Consider the following 14287-nt stretch of genomic DNA (forward strand, 5'->3'; position numbering starts at 1 on the left):
CTCTTTCATCCACAGAGGTATGGGCCCACTGCATGACCTTAATTGGACATGGCAGGACACGTCACAGTGAGTGGGGAGGTTCATGCAGAACAAGCCAGGAAGAGGACTTTGTGATGCAGGAAGTTAAAGGTGCCATCCTGTCATTCTCCAGGAGTTGAGTGGGATCTGGTCCCACATCTGTAGGGCTCCTTTTAAGGAATCTGAGAAGCTGAGTCTAGCTGTTCTAAGGCTTCCCAGCTCCTCAGATGTTTTTTGAACCCCCAATGTTTACAAACAGGATGACTTTGAATTATAAGTTTTCTCATTTTAGGAAAGGAACTACAACAATATTCCTTTGAATAAAAAGCTAGTTTAATATACTTAGAATATAAGAATATACTTATATTTTCCTTTCCCCATCCATCCACCCAACAAACATACACATTTACTCTCATTAATCCTTGGAACCTAGCACAGTGTCTGGCTGGCACACAGTAGGTCTCAGTGAATGAGTAAATGAAGTTTTAAGAGCAGTCCTATTAAACTCTAGTATCACAGCTGTGCCTACAATGGCCCTGCGTGAGCCCCAGCTGACCTCAGGGGACAGTGCCTTCCTAAGTTCCTGGTGGTGCAGGCATATCAAGACTCCATGGGCCAGGTCAACTCTCTCAGTCAAGACTCTACCAGGCTACTTGTCCTCCCTGACACACCAGGTCCTGTCATCTTGTTTGGTGGCAGTACCTGTCATTCTAGTGAGTTCATCTAAGCCAAAGTACTAGGGAAGTAATCCTCTGTGGCATGGGAGCCCCGTGCTGTCTACTCCTGGGTGCTGTGGTTGCTGTGAAGGCCTGCAGGCACCCAGGTCACACACACCCTGGGCACTGTTCTCTCATGATTGTTGTCCCTCCTGCCCCAGCTGGGGACAATTATAGCTACCTCAATGTCCCCATTTGGGAGCATTCTGAATCCTTGCCTGCCCATCTAATTTCCCAGGCAGGCTGTGCAGATTCCTTAGTAAATAGGTTGGCATGACACCAAATCCTCACAGCCTTTAAAATCACTTTCTTCCAAGCTAGAGCTCAGTGGTGCTCACCTGGCTGTGCGATTGCCCTGCAGACTGCTGCTTCCTCCCATCCCTGGGGCTGGTAAACAAATCAGTGCTTCCTGGTAGACTGAGAAAGTGGACTCTGTTTAAGCATAAGAGCATCATTTAGACATAATCAAGGATGCGGAAGAGACTTCGTCTTAGACAAAGACAGAGCATTTCTAAACCAGCCATTGCTCTCCGAATGTGGGAGACTCTCTTCCCACAAGGCTGGGATTGTGCAGCTCTCAAAGAAATAAATTAGCTTGGAAGTGAGTGATAAAGGGCTTTGTGATCAGAGAGTATGCTTGCAATGCACCATCAAGAAATAAATGTTACCTCTTTCTCAATGAGAGAGCCAGATACTTGCATAAACTCTTAGGGGCATGACATAAACACAGAAGTTAAATGTTGAAAAAAGAAAATTGATAAAAACAAAGACATGTGAACTCATTTTTAAAAATCAGAAAGCCAATTTATTGTCGTCTGAGTTCCAACTGGTACATGATAAATATGAATTAAAATTTCATTAAAGACTATGTTCCTACAGAAAAGAAGCATATCTGTAAGTAATTAGTAAGCAGAAAGAATCCCAGTGGGTGAAAAATCCCAGACCTAGCTTATCCAGTGTATCAATGAGCACTTTCCACTGCAAATAGAAAAAAAAAAAAATCAACTCAAAATGGCTTAAAGAGTGAGGATATTTATTATTTATGTAACTTGAAAATCCAGAGGGGGCCAGACTTCTAGGCTGGTAGGTTGACATCCAACCCTGACTTGTGATGGTCTCTGCTCTGCCCCCCTCAGCATCAGCTTCGTCCCAAGATTGCCGCTCCCCTTCTCACCTCCCTTCATTGACGTAATGTCCGTTCACTAAATCACTGTGGAGGTAAAGAGCAAAGCTGTAGAGGCAGACGGGCCTAATTAGAATCCTGGCTCTGCCTGAGAGCTGTGTGTCTTGGACAAGAGGCGAACCATTTAAGTACTAGCCTCCTCATCTGGAAAATCAGAATAATAATAATGTATGGGTCCTAAGACTGTCGTGAGGATTAAGTCAGATGGTGAAATGGTGGCTGACATATAGCAAGAGCTTAGTATATTTAAGAACTCAGCCCTTGTCTTTATGGAATTTATTAAATTTATTAAATGCTTACAAGTCTAAGAGCACACAGAGAACCAGGCTGATTTGCCCCAATGTGCCCCAGGAGCCCACCTTAGGTCAGACTACAGTTCCACACTTCTTCAGAACCCACCAGTTCCTCAGGCTAGGAGATAATGGCCCATTTTTAGTTTGATTAAACCACACATCATCATTCAGTATAAAATACAGTGAAAGAAATCAAGAAAGACCATCGGGCATCTTTTCAAGTTGGCTTGGTAGTTCCTGGATGAGAGAGGATACTGTAAACACCTTGGCTCCAGGTGCACCTGCCCTTAAGAATGGGAAAAGCCAAAACTGAAGGGAACGTCATTTGTTAAATTAATGTTTAAAAAAAATTATCTTTCAGGATGCTCAACTCAGCACACGTGAAATTTTTCCTGTAAAAACAAACTTACGTGGGTGCAGAACTGAGTTGTGGGCTGGTCAAGCTCTGGTTCATATCAATGGTCTGGCTGGTGGAGAAAGCATTGTTCTGGAAGGGAAGCAAGGGTGTTCTTTAGGGATAGGAATGTGCTGGGAAAAATTCCTTTTAAGCCAGGGTATAAAGGAGTTGCTGGAGCAAGCACTCTTGACCTCCCCATTACATCAGCCTCAAAGGCAGAGAGCGCTCTCATTTCCCTTGGAACAGCGGCGTCATCTGCCAACAAGAGCAGCAGCTGCTTTTCTGTGTCAAAAAGAAAGAAAGAAAGGGGAAAATCACTGACTTAAAGAGGGCAGTGGATATTTTCACTGTGCAGAAAGGATATTTTCAGCACATCTGGGCAGGATTCTAAACTTACCAACGGCTTAATGTAAGATCCTCCTGCCTCCTAGGGATGCTTTATTGGGTTACTTCCAAGTTTTTATCACTTTATTTCCAATTTGTATCCTTGGGGACAGAACAGAAATGCTTTTCTGAATCATAGGAAATGCTTCAAGCTGGGTACAATTTGATATTAACTGAGGATATCCAGGAGCCACAAAGGAACTTAACACTTTTTCATAGATTCTAAAATAGGATCCAAAGTAGCAACCGTTATTTTCCCCTCTAATTTAATAAAGTGACAGAACAAGTTAAGTTATTAAAGATCTGACACCCCACCAGGATTCCATAGTACTGAGCTAAATTGAATTACCCTTTCTAAATAATACAGCAGGGGAAAATGAAAGCATTATTGTTACTATGCTAAAAACCAATGAAGAAAACACATTTAGTTTTATGAAGAAATTCACTCCTCGAGACTCCTGTATTTTTTTAAACAGTCGATTTGATCAAAGGAATTCTTTAATCATAGATTTCTTTGTACAACCGTTTGCCATGTAAATTGCCTCACAAGCATGTGTGGCTTAGGCGTTACCTACAATCTGGGGGGTCAGGATGGTAGTAATAAAGATAACATTTATCTCTGAAAAATGCTGGGATGCCGAAAAACTCAGAGAAAATAAGTCCAAGAATGTGAAAAGAAAAATGAATATACGCATCTAGCCCAAACCCATTTAATGAATATCATAATTACTTTAATTAGTAATGTGGGTTCTGGTGGCATACTCAGAAAATTGGTGAACACAGTCTTCCAATATTTGGTTCTCTGAATCAACAACCCCTCCCCTGCTCCAACCAAGGGAAGATACTTGGAAATATAGTCAGGAGTGCTTATGGTGTTACTACTTAGAAGAAAATGGTGAAAATTACTGCTATGCCCAGATATAAAGTGAGATTGTCTTTCAATATTATCACTCAAAAGAGAAGGAATCTGATAAGCAATATCTTATAAAGATTATCTGAGGAAGACATGGATCTAAAATAGGTTGTATCATCAACAGATGAATGGTTGAAGATGTGGTATATATATACAATGGAGTATTACTCAGCCATAAAAAGAATGTATTCCCAGTTAAATATGAATTTCAGATAAATACCTTTTTTTGTAATATAAGTATGTTCCATAAAATATTTGTGGCATTTTATGCTAAAATTTATTTACCATTTATCTGAAATTCAAATGTAAGTGGACACCTGTATGTTATCTTGCAACTCTAGTCTAAAATGATCTTAAAATGTTAATCTTGGATGATTACAGAGATCATGTGATGAAATGGATTTTTAAAAACAGAGACAAAGAAATTGACCAGGTTTAGCATTAAGTAATTATCTTTGGTGGTATGATACACCCAATTATAATTGTTGGATGTATGGTCAACAAGCCTTACAAAAGTCACTTACAAAAGCCACAAAGTAAGAGTTTTGCATGTGGTGATGCTAAATGAAAACAAGTTAACAAATAAAGAAAAATAAGCACAGGATAAGCCATTTCCTATAATGTGAACAAATACTTGTACCTTAGGTAAAATTTCCAGTGAGATTGATATACATAAGGAGAAAAATGCTGATAACAACTTCAGCAAAAAAAGGGAAAAAAAACTCATACAATTTCAACGACATGAAAATGATATTTTAGATACCTTAAAAAGAGATTATGGTAATGACAAAATTAGTAAAGTAAAAAATGCATACAACAGAATGAATAAAATTATTTCATACGAGTGAGAAAGGCAGTATTCTAAAATATTAGTTTATCTAATGTGTCATTTTAAATGTTTGTGACTAAATTGATCTTTATTTTATTTTAGAGAGAGCTCATGAGCAGGAGGTGTGGGGGGCAGAAGGAAAGGGAGAATCAAGCAAGCTCCATGCCCAGTGCAGACTCCGACATGGGGCTCAATTGGACTACCCTGAGACATGATGACCTCAGCTGACAGAGCCACCCAGGTGCCACTAAACTTTTTTTTTTCTTAATCTTCTCATTGGGAAACCAGAGGATCACATTATATACCAGACTGCCAAACCAGATGTTTGGACATATACCTAAGTTTTAGGAAAATATATTGACTGTCTTATCAATATCAAACTCACTTATATCACAATGCTAATAAATCTTATGAAGCTGCTTTATGTTTTACCCACCTAACAAACTGTATCTAGCTGTGACTTCTGCTTTTGGCCACAATAGGAAAATAGGACCAGATCTACTTTTCCTCCTTAAACAATTTGAAAATTGGACCAAATATATCCAAAAATTGGTTTTCATACATCAGAAAATAGGCAGCACGGTATGTACTGTGATCCTTGAGAAACAAAGTGAGTTCTACTCTTGCATGGACTTACTGCTTGAAAGCAGTTTCCAACACAAGAAAGGGGAATCCAGATAAAGTCCACTGGTCTTGGTGTGTTGAGCAGATAGAAGCTGCACTAGACAGACGCTAAAGTGGCTAGAATTTAAGGGCAATGTATTAGAATGAGGGACTGAATGGAAAGAGAGGGAGCCTGGGAGATCTATAGAGGAGTCCCTCCAAATCTTGCTCAGTAGTGATCTGTGCATGGATTACCTGAGGTCAGAGAAAACCACTTTGTGGAGCTCACATGGCACTGAGAATAACCTATGTTCCTACCAATCAGAGCAGTTAGGTGGGGCACCTGGCAGTATTTTCAGAAGGACATTTCTTTAGTATCACTACTTAATTAGCCCTAGGCAGTTCTGGACTGGACATATATGCTTAAAAGCAAGCATCAAAAGGATCCAGTTTATTTCACAGTATGCCAAAACAAAATCCAACATTAAATAAACATAACAAGTTCTACCTACCAACAAAGCAAAATTCATAGTATCCAGCATCAAAAACAAAACAAACAAACAAAAAAACTTAACAGGTTGAGAAATTTATTTATTGAAGATTTTATTTATTTACTCATGAAAGACACACAGAGAGAGGCAGAGACACAGGCAGACGGAGAAACAGGCTCCCTGCAGGGAGCCCGATGCCAGGACCCCGGGATCATGACCAGAGCCGAAGGCAGACACTCAACCACTGAGCCACCAAGGTGTCCCAGGTTAAGAAATTTAAAAAGCAATCTCATTTACAATTGCATGAAAGGGAATGAAATACCCAGGAATAAATCTAACCAAGGAAGTAAAAGACCTATACACTGAAAACTATAATACTGATGAAGGAAACGGAGGATGACAAAAATAAATAGAAAGATATCCCATGTTGGTTAAATGGAAGAATAAATATTGTTAAAATGTCCATTCTACCTCAGAAATCTACAGATTTAATGCAATCCCTAATCAAGATTCCAGTGGCATTTTTCACAGAGATAGAGAAGACAATCCTGAAATGTGTATGGAACCATAGAAGACTCCAAATAGCAAGGAGAAAGAATGACAAAAATGGCATCACCTATCCTGACTTCAGTTTATACTACAAGCTCAGAGTAAAATGGTGTGGTACTGGAGGAAGAATGGGGCCAAGAGGATTTTGAAGGCACACAAGAAGAGTCCAGTGTAATAATTTGGTACAGTAAGAGCCTCTGATTAAATCAGAGGAAATTGTTAGTTGCCTATTTTTGGCTACGTAGAGCATCTTTTCTGCCAATGAAGAAACTCAACTGGAAAAGCAGCTACTGCATATGAATCAACCTGATTTTAGGCTCTATTAAGCCAGCATCAGTTTTTATATCCATTAGCACTGTTAAATACACTTGCAACAGATATTATCGGTTAACTGGTTAAGATACAAAGTTTTTGTACTTCTAACTTAAATGAAAAAACACCCTAAGATATAACTTTATATATTTATAAATAACAGTCCTCACTGGGAAGCCACAAGCTTATGAATTTCATCTCTGGCTATTGCTGCCCAGGACAGGTTTTGTGCTCTGAACAGAGTGGCCACTTCACATCATGTATGACAATCCTAGCCTTACTCCCTTCTCTGGGGCCTGGAAGCTGAAGCAATCTGACTTTATCACATAACTGATTGACTTTGAAGAGGGCATAATCTCTCCAAACTTCATTTTTTTTCATTTGTAAAATGGGGAAAATAATACTTAACTTCCTCAATTTTTGTGAGGAATAATAACGTGTAAAATGCTTCACATAGTGCCTACAGTGTGGTAGGCAGTCCATGTTACTTTACGGTCCAGCTGAGATAATAAAGTTAATTATGCAACTTTGAATGCTCAGGAAATGTGAATTCAGTTCTATTGCTCTCTCAAAACCCATTCAAATTATGAGAAAATTCATAGCTGTCCCTAGGTGAGATGAATATTTTGAGGAGAATTAATTGTTCGGTGACATTTTTGAAAGGCAGGAGCCCCTAACGTTCATAGAATTTAAAAAGAAAAAACTGGGATCCCTGGGTGGCTCAACGTTTTAGCTCCTGCCTTCAGCACAGGGCGTGATCCTGGAGTCCCGGGATCGAGTCCCACATCAGGCTCCCTGCATGAAGCCTGCTTCTACCTCTGCCTGTCTCTGCCTCTCTCTCTCTCGGTGTCTCTCATAAATAAATAAATAAAATCTTAAAGAAAATACTTAATGAAGAAGGCTATTGAAGTCAGAGAGTACCTTGAAATATTTCAGCCCTGTAGTTACTATGTCTAGCATTCTGCTTGCGCTCATTTAATTGCTCTAAGTTGATTCATGAAAGGCTATGAAACATCTGGTCATGAAATGACCCAGAAAGTTCAACCTACCTGCTAGAACTAGGTCATATTGTAAGTCTTCCGAACAATTTTATCTCCATATGGAGAGAACGCTAATAATAGCTAACTTTAATGAATGCCTACATGCTAGGCATGCGCTAAATGCTTGATGAATTATTAGATTTTAAACAAACTGACTTTAAGGCATCATTTACATACAATACAAATTGCCAATGTAAAGTGTGCAGTTCCATGAATTTTGAAAAATGTATACACATACCCATGTAACAACCATCACTACAATCAAGATTCTACTGAACATCCGTTATTTCTGCTGAGTAACATATCTCACTGCATGGATGTACTATAATTTGTTTACCTATTCATCTGTTGGTAGACATCCGTTTTGGTGCAGTAATAAATAAAGGTGATCTGAATATTGTGTGGACATGTTTTCATTTCTCTTGGGTAAATACACAAGAGCACAACTGCAAGGTCCAATGGGAAATACATGTTAAACTTTATAAGGAACTGTCAAATTGTTTTCCAAAGTGGCTGTTCTACATTATACTCCTACCAGTAATGTATGACAGTTCCAGTTGTTCCCTGTCCTAGCCAACACTAGGTGTTGTTGGTCCTTCGGTCCCCCTTCTGTTTTTTTTTTTTTTTTTTTTTTTTTACTATGATAGTGTTTAAAATCACTAAAATTCACCTGAAGAATTCTGCAAGTTTTGACACATACATTTGTGTAGCTATGACAAAAATACCTACATGTTTCAGTCGATCCCTCTCCTCCCTCCTGCCCCTGGCAACTAGTGATGTTTTCTGTTCTAATTTTGCCTTTACCAGAATGTCATATAAATGAGATCACACAATATGGAGTCTGAGCCTGACTTCTTTCATTTAGCATAGGGAACTGTGAATCATTCATGTTACGTCTATCAGTAATGCACTTCCTATTTCACTGTATCCGTTCACCATTTGGAGAATGTATGGATAGGTTTCCGGCTTTTAACCATTATAAATAAAGCCCTAGTAAAGATTTGTGTACAGATTTCTGTGTGAACATGTTCTTGCTTCACTTGGGATGGCTGAATTATATGACAAGTTATGTTTCTTTAAATTTTTTTTTTTAATTTTTATTTATTTATGATAGTCACAGAGAGAGAGAGGCAGAGACATAGGCAGAGGGAGAAGCAGGCTCCATGCACCGGGAGCCTGATGTGGGATTCGATCCCGGGTCTCCAGGATCACGCCCTGGGCCAAAGGCAGGCGCCAAACCGCTGCGCCACCCAGGGATCCCGTTATGTTTCTTTAAAAGAAACTTTTAGTCTTTTCCAAAATGACTGTCATTTTGCATTCCCACTAGCAATGTGAGAGTTCTAGTTACTGCACATCTTCACTGGCATTTGGTGCTCAGTTATTTTTAATTTTAACCATTTTAAAGGTACACAGTAGTATCTCATTGTGGCTTTAATCTGCATTTCTCTAATTAGCAATGATGTGGAGCATCTTTACATGAGCTCATCTGCTATCCGTTTATCTTCTTTGGTGAAATGTTTGTCCAAACCTTTTGAGTTTGAAGGGTTCTTTGTGTTTCTAGATTCAAGTTTTCATGTGACTTGAGTATCTTCTCCCAGTCAATGTTTGTCCCATTCTCTAAATAGTCCATTAAAGAGCAGAAGTTCTTAATTGTGATAAAGTCCAACTTACCAATTTTTTTCTTTTTTGCATCATGTTTTTGATATTATATCTAAGAAATTTTTGCCTAACACAAGGTCATAAGGTTTTTCCTATTTTATTTGGCAGGTTTTATAAGTTTGTTTATTTATTTATTTAAAGATTTTATTTATTTATTAATGAAAGACACAGAGAGAGAGAGAGAGAGGCAGAGACACAGGCAGAGGGAGAAGCAGGCTCCATGCAGGGAGCCTGACGTGGGACTTGATCCCGGATCTCTAGGATCAGGCCCTGAGCCGAAGGTGGTGCTAAACCGCTGAGCCAGCCGGGCTGCCTGTAAGTTTTTAGTTTTAGATTTAAGTTTATGATCCATTTTGAGTTAATTTCTGTAGGAGTGCAAAGTCTGAACAGAAGCTTTGTTCAGTTGGTTTTTGCATAAGGATATCAAATTGCTCCAGCATCATTTGCTGAAAAGACTATCCTTTCTCTGCTAAAATGCTTTCACAGTTCTGTGGACAATCAATTGCCTTTATATGTATCAGTATCTTTCTGGACTTACTGTATTCTATTGATTTATATCCCCATTTTTTTCCAATACCACAATGTCTTGATTACTGTAGGTTATGCATCTTTTAGGTACTCCCTTATCCTAGTTCTTTTGCTTTTCCATAAAAAAAAGTTTATTGATATCGGGATCCCTGGGTGGCACAGCGGTTTGGCGCCTGCCTTTGGCCCAGGGCGCGATCCTGGAGACCCGGGATCGAATCCCACGTCGGGCTCCCAGAGCATGGAGCCTGCTTCTCCCTCTGCCTGTGTCTCTGCCTCTCTCTCTCTCAATCTGTGTGACTATCATAAATAAATAAAAATTAAAAAAAAAAAGTTTATTGATATCTATCACCTATCCTCCTGGAAAAACATATAACCTCCTGAAACCAGGGAAAAACAGAAAATTTGAGGGACTATCAGCAATAAAACTGAATTAGTAATAAAAAAAAACTCTCAAGAAATAAAAGTCCAGGACCAAGACAATTTCACAGGTGAATTCTACCAAACATTTAAGGAAGAGTTAATACCTATGTTTCTCAAACTATTCCAAAAAATAAAGGAGGAAGAAAAGCTTCCAAATTCATTCTATGACTCCAGCTTTAACCTGTTATCAAAACCAAGTAGACACTACAGAGACAGAGAGCGATAGAAAGAAAGAGCTAGAGAGAGAACTACTGGCCAATATCTCTGATGAAGATAGATGCAAAAGTCTTCAACAAAATATTAGGAAACTGAATCCAGCAATACATTAAAAAAATCATTTGCCACAATCAAGTGGGATTTACTCTTGGAATGCAAGGGCGGTTCAATATTTGCATATCGATCAATGGGATACATTACATTAACTAAAAAAAGGATAAAAGCTGTATGATCATTTCAACATGCAGAAAAAGTGTTTGAGAAAGTACAACATCCTTTCATGGTAAAAACTTTCAACAGAGTAGGTTTAGAGAGAACATACCTCAACATAATACAATCCCATTTACATTTGCATCAAAAAGAAGAAAATACTAGGAACAAATTTAACCAAGTACTCCAAAAACTATAAGACACTGATGAAAGAAATTGAAGAAGACACAAACAAATGGAAAGATATTTCATGCTCATGTACCAAAAGACCCAATATTGTTATAAATGTCCATACTAATCAAAGCAAGCTACAGATTTAATGTAATTCCCATCAAAACATGGACAGCATTTTTTACAGAACTCAACCCTAAACTTTGTATGGAACCACAGAAGACCCTAAATAGCCAAAGTAGTCTTGAAAAAGAACAAAGTTAATGGTATCACAATCCCAGATCTCAAGATACATTACAAAGCTATCCTAATTAAGACGGTATGGTACTAGCACAAAAATAGACACAGTGTTCAATGGGACAGAAAAGAGACCTCAGAAATAAACCCATGCTTATATGGTCAATTAATCTTTAACGAAGGAGGCAAGAATATGCAATGAGAAAAGGTAGTCTCTCTAACAAATGATGTTGGGAAAACTGGACAGTCATATGTAAAAGAATGAAACTGGACCACTTTCTTATACTATACACAAAAATAAACTCAAAACGGATATAAGACCTAAATGTGAGACGTGAAACCATAAAAGTCCTAGAAGAGAACATAGGCTGTATTTTCTGACATGAGCCATAGAAACATTTTTAACATTTTTCTAGATCTGTCTCCTGAGGCAATGGATACAAAAACAAAAATGAACTATTTGGACTACATCAAAATAAAAAGGAAACAATCAGCAAAACTAAAGATAACCTAAAGAATGGGAAAAATATTTGTAAATGACATACCCAATAAAGGACTAGTGTCCAAAATATATAAAGAACAATTACAACTCAATACCCCCAAAACAACCGAATTTAAAAATGGGCAAAGACATGAATAGCTATTTCTCCAAAGAAGACATCCAGATGGCCAACACAAACACACATGAAAATGTGCTAGACATCACTCATCATCAGGGAAATGCAAAACAAAACCACAATGGGATATGACCTTACACCTGTCAGAATGGCTGAAATAAAAAATACAAGAAACAAGTGTTGGCAAGGATGTGGAGAAAAAGGAAGCCTCATGCACTGTTGGTGGGAATGCAAACTGGTGTAGCCACTGTGGAAAACAATATGGAGATTCCTCAAAAAGTTAAAAATATAATTACCATATGATTCAGCAATTCTACTACTGGGTATTTTACACAGAGAATACGAAAACATTAATTTGAAAAGACACATACACTTTACTGCAGCATTATATACAATAGCCAAACTATGGAAGCAGCCCAAGTGTCCATGGATAGTTGAATGGATAAATGCCAAGATGTACATACAAAATGGATATTACTCAGTCACAATGTAATCTTGCCATTTCAACAACATGGAGGGTATAATTCTAAGTGAAGCCATAGCGAGAGAAATCAAAGAGTCTAAAATAATTGGACTAGAGTCATCGGTGGGAGAGAGAAAGGAAATGAGATCGGAGAGGAAGCTAACAAACTGGAATATTTTAGGCAATGTTGAGAAATTCTGACTTTATTCTAAGTGTGACAGGAAGCCATTGAAGGATTAGGGGCATGTACAATGAACATTCTAGTTTATTCTTTAAAAGGACAACAAAGTCCTTACTCCATGGAGAAGACAGACAATAAACAAATACAAAAAAGCATGTATGTATAAAAATGTCAAGTAGTGATCACTGTTCTGAAGAGAAAGGATCACTGCTATGTGGAAGGCAGGCTACAGAATGGTGTGAGTAGAAGCGTGAGAGACCCAGGAACCAGTTAGGAAGCTAGATGATGGCTAGGGAGTAAAGATTAGAAGTTCTCTTTCGAATATGCTGGGTGTGAGATACTATTTGTCATCCAAATACAAAGTCACTTAATTACTCATTCACTCAGTAAATATTTATAAACACTATTGTGTGCAAGGCACTCTTCCAGTTGCTGGGATTATTATAGTACATAAAAAGCCTGCCTAGAGGTGTTAGGTAACTGGGGTGGTAATCATGTTGCAATACCTACACTATCCAATCAACACCTCTTATCCATTAACAGACACAATGTTACATGTTGATTACATCTCAAGGAAGAAAGGCTGCCATTGTTGAGTTTATCTTCTGGTAGGGTGGGGAGAAACAGCAAGCAAGTGTAAGTTAGTGGTGCTCAATATTAGGAGGGGAAAGTGAAGCAGGGTAGAGGGGATAAGGGATATGGTTGGGGTGGGAGGTAGGGAACAGGATACTATCTCAGAGTGGAAAGGAAAAGTCTAAGAAGACCTGAGCAGGCCTGAAGAAGTGAGGGAGTGAACCCAGAACTAGCTGAGGAGAGCAGGAGACAAATGCAGACAGAATGAGCCTCAGGGCTGTGAGACAAGACGTACTTGGCAGGCTCAAGGATCAGTGAAGGCCAGCAGAGCCTCTGGAGTGAAGCACATGAATGGTGACATAAGAGTCATAAGAAATGAGAGGCTACGATACGCAGATTTGCCTGGCTTTCACACTAAGCCAGAAGCCCTGGAGAAGTGCCATGACCTGTGTTCGGTGTCACTTGGGCTGCTGAGTCTGTGTCTAGGAGGCTGAGAGAGTTTAGGGTAAAAACAAGCAGGAAGTTTGTGACAGGCCAGGGAAGAGGTAGCTGTGGTTTGGTGTAGGGTGGCACAGTAAAGGTGGTGAGGGCAGTTGGGCTGGAGCTAAAAAGGGAAAGCACCCAAGATTTACATATGGAATGGATATGTGTGTGAGAGGACGATGCCAAGATTCTGTGTGGCCTGGATGACTAGGATATAAGGGTTCCTAGTCACCGAGACAATGAAGTCTGTAAAAGGAGCAGGGTGATGGTAGAGCAAGGAGTCCACTTTAGGTATCTTCAGTCTAGAGACAATCTGTATAATGAGTCAGATACAGCAGGTAATTCTGGATAGGAAATCTGGGAACCATCAGCCTCCCCAAGTCCCAAGCCTGAGTGAGATCACCTGGGGGCAAGTGGAAAGAGGAGAGGCTGAGATGGAACAGGAAGCTTCCATTCTACAGGGAAGACACAGAAAATAGTCAAACAGGTGACAGGTGCAATGTAGAGAAATAAAGCCAAGGCAAGTCCTAGAGGATGATGGTTGGTGTGTGTCTGGGTTATGTTATTTATGTGTCAGAGATGCAATTAAATATGTGAATCTGGAATTATATATGAAATAGGCTCAATATGTAAATTTGATGGTCACCAACAAGTTGAACTCCTCAAGACCGTCCAGGATCACTCCAAGAATGGGGGTTGATAAAGAAATTTAAAAATCTGAGAACTGAGCCCTTGGAGTTTCCAGCAGTTACAGTGGAACTTGTAATGGGCTCTGCTTTTAAAAATTTATGCAGGAGAAGG

The 14287-nt window shown here is 39.0% G+C and overlaps 1 protein-coding gene across 1 annotated transcript in view; it reads right to left on the bottom strand.

Annotated features, from left to right (window-relative positions):
- Nucleotides 1-1663: 1663 nt before the first annotated feature.
- Nucleotides 1664-14287, bottom strand: part of CDK8 (cyclin dependent kinase 8) — a 136507-nt gene continuing 123883 nt past the window's right edge. Inside the window, exons 13-15 of the transcript XR_012016277.1 lie at nt 3005-3093; nt 2621-2889; nt 1664-1944 (exon numbers count right to left, since the gene is read on the bottom strand). The gene's annotated coding sequence lies outside the window, so the exon portion shown is untranslated. The remainder of the gene's footprint in view (nt 1945-2620; nt 2890-3004; nt 3094-14287) is intronic.

Source organism: Canis lupus, chromosome 24 (genome assembly GCF_048164855.1).
Source record: "Canis lupus baileyi chromosome 24, mCanLup2.hap1, whole genome shotgun sequence".
In the NCBI taxonomy this organism is placed as follows: Eukaryota; Metazoa; Chordata; class Mammalia; order Carnivora; family Canidae; genus Canis; species Canis lupus.